The sequence below is a fragment of the Ovis aries genome, chromosome 1 (assembly GCF_016772045.2).
Source record: "Ovis aries strain OAR_USU_Benz2616 breed Rambouillet chromosome 1, ARS-UI_Ramb_v3.0, whole genome shotgun sequence".
Lineage (NCBI taxonomy): Eukaryota > Metazoa > Chordata > Mammalia > Artiodactyla > Bovidae > Ovis > Ovis aries.
In genome coordinates this window covers 57,944,975-57,951,173 of record NC_056054.1, presented here as the reverse complement: position 1 = coordinate 57,951,173, position 6,199 = coordinate 57,944,975, and positions in this window count along the sequence as shown.

The window sequence follows — 6,199 nt, the reverse complement described above, 5'->3', positions numbered from 1 at the left end:
ATGCTTGCATCAGGTTTGAAGAGAGTTCTAAAGTGCTTGTAACATTGCCTGTCACATGGTATTATAGTTATTATTATTTTCTTGTTATTATCACTAACACAAAATATAAAATATTTTTATTCCTACATCATGTTTCCAATTACTGTGATATCATATTCTGATGTTAATTACTCAACAATTTCAGTAAAATTATTGCAATCATAGTAATAAATCTTAAAAAAATCTAACATCTTCTGCTCTGAAAAGTTGAATTTTTTTATTGGATTAGAGTTGCATGATATTGCTAGGCTATATCTTTTAAATATATTTCCCCTCTTGGAATATATTTAGCTCATTTAAAATATAATTCAGTTTCAATTTGCAATCCTTTTAGCTGGCAAGTCAAAGTGTCACATGAAATAAAGGGAAAGGCTTGTTAAAGTTTTAGGCTCTTAAACATGTATTTTTTTTTCTTTCCCAGGAGCAGCAAAATCAGGGGGAGGAGTGTGATTACAATAGCTGTCATTCAGAATTATGAATAGGGGCACTTTGCATAGAGGTTCAGATCACTGAGAGTGGGACTGGGGAGATTCAAGGGAGATAGCTATTTTTTTAATAAAGATTAAATCTGGAATCCTGAATGTCCAGCTAGCTGTGAACGTGAGAAACTGAAATCAACACTGCCATCTTGCTTCTTTCAACCTACATTGGAATATAGTCACTGGGTCTTAGGCAGCCTACAGAACCATCAAGTATACTGCAAATGAGTAAGAATTTTAGAGAAACTCTCCAGGAGTTTGCTACCTGAAGGTGACATTACGCATCTAAATTCAGCTCCATCGTGACTGAAGTTAGATATATATATAGACATCAGTTCACCTAAAAAACATTTACTGACATGCTCTAAATATGAGGACCTCTTTCAGGAAATCTCGTGACAGAGGTAAATAAAACAGGGTCCCTGACTCAGTAGATTTACTTTGTAGTAAGGGGGGACAATACTACATTTAAGCAAATGAGAATGCAGAGTGAAAAAGCTGGCTTAAAGCTCAACATTCAGAAAATGAAGATCAAGGCATCCGGTCCCATCACTTCATGGGAAATAGATGGAGAAATAGTGGAAACAGAGTCAGACTTTATTTTTGGGGGCTCCAAAATCATTGCATCTGGTGACTGCAGCCATGAAATTAAAAGACATTTACTCCTTGGAAGAAAAGTTATGACCAACCTAGATAGCATATTGAAAAGCAGAGACATTATGTTGCCAACAAAGTTCCGTCTAGTCAGTTCAGCTCAGTTCAGTTGCTCAGTCATATCCGACTATTTGCGACCCCAAGAGTCGCGACACGCCAGGCCTCCCTGTCCATCACCAACTCCCAGAGTTCACAAAGACCCACGTCCATCGAGTCTGTGATGCCATCCAGCCATCTTATCCTCTGTTGTTCCCTTCTCCTCCCGCTCCCAATCCCTCCCTGCAGCAGAGTCTTTTCCAATGAGTCAACACCTTGCATGAGATGTCCAAAGTACTGGAGTTTAGGCTTCAGCATCATTTCCTCCAAAGAAATCCCAGGGCTGATCTCCTTCAGATTGGACTGGTTGGATCTCCTTGCAGTCCAAGGGACTCTTAAGTGTCTTCTCCAACACCACAGTTCAAAAGCATCAATTCTTCAGCGTTCAGCTTTCTTCACAGTCCAACTCTCACATCCATACATGACCACAGGAAAAACCATAGCCTTGACTAGACTGACCTTTGCTGGCAAAGTAATGTCTCTGCTTTTCAATATGCTATCTAGGTTGGTCATAACTTTTCTTCCAAGGAATAAGCGTCTTTTAATTTCATGGCTGCAGTCACCATCTGCAGTGATTTTGGAGCCCAAAGAAATAAAGTCTGACACTGTTTCCACTGTTTCCCCATCTGTTTCCCATAAAGTGATGGGACCAGATGCCACGATCTTCATTTTCTGAATGTTGAGCTTTAAGCCAACTTTTTACTCCCCACTTTCCCTTTCATCAAGAGGCTATTTAGCTCCTCTTCACTTTCTGCCATAAGGGTGGTGTCATCTGCAGATCTGAGGTTATTGATATTTCTCCTGGCAATCTTGATTCCAGCTTGTGGTTCTTCCAGCTCCACGTTTCTCATGATGTACTCTGCATATAAGTTAAATAAGCAGGGTGACAATATACAGCCTTGACGTACTCCTTTTCCTATTCGGAACCAGTCTGTTGCTCCATGTCCAGTTCTAACTGTTGCTTCCTGACCTGCATACAGATTTCTCAAGAGGCAGGTCAGGTGGTCTGGTATTCCCATCTCTTTCAGATTTTTCACAGTGTATTGTGATCCACACAGTTAAAGGCTTTGTCATAGTCAATAAAGCAGAAATATATGTTTTTCTGGAACTCTTGCTTTTCCATGATCCAGCAGATGTTGGCAATTTGATCTCTGGTTCCTCTGCCTTTTCTAAAACCAGCTGGAACATCTGGAAGTTCATGGTTCACATATTGCTGAAGCCTGGCTTGGAGAATTTTGAGCATTATTTTAGTAATGAGTGAGATGAGTGCAATTGTGTGGTAGTTTGAGCATTCTTTGGCATTGCCTTTCTTTGGGATTGGAATGAAAACTCATTTTTCCAGTCATGAGGCCACTGTTGAGTTTTCCAAATGTGCTGGTATATTGAGTGCAGCACTTTCACAGCATCATCTTTCAGGATCTGAAATATCTCCACTGGAATTCCATCACCTCTACTAGCTTTGTTCGTAGTGATGCTTTCTAAGGCCCACTTGACTTCACATTCCAGGATGTCTGGCTCTAGGTGAGTGATCACACCATCGTGATTATCTTGGTCGTGAAGATACTTTTTGTATAGTTCTTCTGTGTAGTCTTGCCACCTCTTCTTAATATCTTCTGCTTCTGTTAGGCACCTACCATTTCTGTCCTTTACCGAGCTCATCTTTGCATGAAGTGTTCCCTTGGTGTCTCTGATTTTCTTGAAGAGATCTCTAGTCTTTCCCATTCTGTTGTTTTCCTCTGTTTCTTTGCATTGATCACTGAAGAAGGCTTTCTTATCTCTTCTTGCTATTCTTTGGAACTCTGCATTCAGATGCTTGTATCTTTCCTTTTCTCCTTTTCTTTTCACTTCTTTTCTTTTCACAGCTATTTGTAAGGCCTCCTAAGACAGCCATTTTGCTTTTTTGCATTTCTTTTCCATGGGGATGGTCTTGATCCCTGTCTCCTGTACAATATCACCAACCTCCGTCCATAGTTCATCAAGCACTCTATCTATCAGATCTAGGCCCTTAAATCTATTTCTCACTACCTCTGTATAATCATAAGGGATTTGATGTAGGTCGTACTGAATGGTCTAGTGGTTTTCCCTCTTCAATTTGAGTCTGAATTTGGTAATAAAGAGTTTATTTTCTGAGCCACAGCCTCAGCTCCTGGTCTTGTTTTTGTTGACTGTATAGAGCTTCTCCATCTTTGGCTGCAAAGAATATAATCAATCTGATTTCGGTGTTGACCATCTGATGATGTCCATGTGTAGAGTCTTCTCTTGTGTTGTTGGAAGAGGGTGTTTGGTATGACCAGTGCATTTTCTTGGCAAAACTCTTATTAGTCTTTGCCCTGCTTCATTCCGCATTCCAAGGCCAAATTTGCCTGTTATTCCAGGTGTTTCTTGACTTCTTACTTTTGCTTACCAGTACCCTATAATGAAAAGGACATCTTTTTGGGGTATTAGTTCTAGAAGGTCTTGTAGGTCTTCATAGAACCATTCAACTTCAGGTTCTTCAGCACTACTAGTTGGGCCATAGACTTGGATTACTGTGATACTGAATGGTTTGCCTTGGAAATGAACAGAGATCATTCTGTCATTTTTGAGACTGCATCCAAGTACTGCATTTTGGACTCTTTCGTTAACCATGATGGCTACTCCATTTCTTCTGAGGGATTCCTGCTTGCAGTAGTATATATAATGGTCATCTGAGTTAAATTCACCCATTCCAGTCCATTTTAGTTTGCTGATTCCTAGAATGTCGACATTCACTCTTGCCATCTCTTGTTTGACCACTTCCAATTTGCCTTGATTCATGGACCTGACATTCCAGGTTCCTATGCAATATTGCTCTTTACAGCATCAGACCTTACTTCTATCACCAGTCATATCCACAACTGGGTATTGTTTTTGCTTTGGCTCCATCCATTCATTCTTTCTGGAGTTATTTCTCCACTGATCTTCAGTAGCATATTGGGCACCTACTGACCTGGGGAGTTCCTCTTTCAGTGTCCTATCATTTTGCCTTTTCATGCAGTTCATGGTCTAGTCAAGGCTGCAGTTTTTTTCAGTGGTCATGTATGGATGTTAGAGATGGACTGTGAAGAAGGCTGAGCACTGAAGAATTGATGCTTTTGAACTGTGGTGTTGGAGATGACTCTTGAGAGTCCCTTGGACTGCAAGGAGATCCAACCAGTCCATTCTGAAGGAGATCAGCCCTGTGATTTCTTTGGAAGGAATGATGCGAAAGCTGAAACTCCAGTACTTTGGCCACCTCATGTGAAGAACTGACTCAATGGAAAAGACTCTGATGCTGGGAGGGATTGCGAGCAGGAGGAGAAGGGGACGACAGAGGATGAGATGGCTGGATGGCATCACTGACTCGATGGACATGAGTCTGAGTGAACTCTAGGCGTTGGTGATGGACAGGGAGGCCTGGCGTGCTGCTATTCATGGGGTTGCAAGGAGTCAGAGATGACTGAGTGACTGAACTGAACTGAACTGAACTGATATATAATAAAATGTTACACTGTGATAATGATTAAGTAGAAAAATATGAAGCAGGGTAAAGGAGTGACAAATAGGATAAAGGAGTGAGAGAATGGGCATTTTGGATGGGTATTTTAGGGAAGAGATCTCTGAAGAAATGATGTAAAGATGAGGCACAAGTACAGCAAACAAGCAAGTCGTGTACCAGTTTCTGGATAAAGCATTCCAGACAGTGAAAATTCCAAGTGTGAAGACTGTGAGGTGGGAATATTTCTGGCTTAATCTAGGAAGGAGTCCACATGATTCCTTACCCTCAGGGATAGAGGAAAGGAGAGGCAGGAGTCAAGGCTGATTGGGAAGAATGTGGGTGTCCAGGACATGGGAAACCTGGACGGTTGAAATCATCAATGTATTATGCTCTGATTTTCATTTTGAAATGATCACTCTGTTGAGTAGGAAGAGTGGTGAAGCATAGGCAGAAAGAGAAGGTCTAACAGGCAGCTATTGCAGGTACCCAGGGAGGATCAGGGCTTGGACTAACTTGTTGCTTAGTTGCTAAGCCATGTCCTACTCTTTTGCAACGCCAGGGATTGTAGCCCATCAGGCTCCTGTGTCCATGAGATTTCCAAGGCAAGAATACTGAAGTGTGTTGTCATTTCTTTCTCAGGGGATCTTCCTGACCCAGGAATTGAACCTGCATCTCCTGCATTGGCAGGCAAATTATTTACCACTGAGCCACCTAGGAAGCCCTGGACTAACTTAGTAGAGAGTTAATTTGAGATACATTTGTAGGTAGAGGCGACAGTGTTTGCTCATGTGACAGAGAAAAAGAAAAAAGATTTCATATGAACGGTGATATCTTATTGAATAAGGAGTGTAGAGAGAGAAGTTGGGGTACAAGGAAACATTTTTTAAAGTGAAGAAAATATGTTGCTTTCTTATGTTCTCCATAAAGCCCACAAACACTTCTGATATGTAAAAAACACAATTTCTATTGTTTAAATAAATATATACACAACTTGAGATAATAAAGGATATGGGTTATTTATCTTTATTCTCTTTGAGATGAACATAAATATTTTCTATCACAGTGATTCTCAGAGAATATTCTAGGCCCACTGGTGGTCTTTAAGGGAGCTCTCAAAGAGCCTCAAATGTCCAAGTGGTCCTTTTCATCATCAATGAGAAATCAGGCTTTATTTCATAGACCTATCTTGCCTTTATGTGCTCAGTTGCTCTTCATTGGACTCTTTGCAACTCCATGGACTGTAGCCCACCAGGCTCCTCTGTCCATGGGATTTTTCAGGCAAGAATACTAAAGTGGGTTGCCATTTCCTCCTCTAGGGGATCTTCCCAACTCAAGGATTGAACTCATGTCTCTAGTGTCTCCTGTACAGCAGGCAGATTCTTTAGCCACAGAGCCATCAGGGAAGCCCAATCTTATCTTTAATTACAACTAAGTT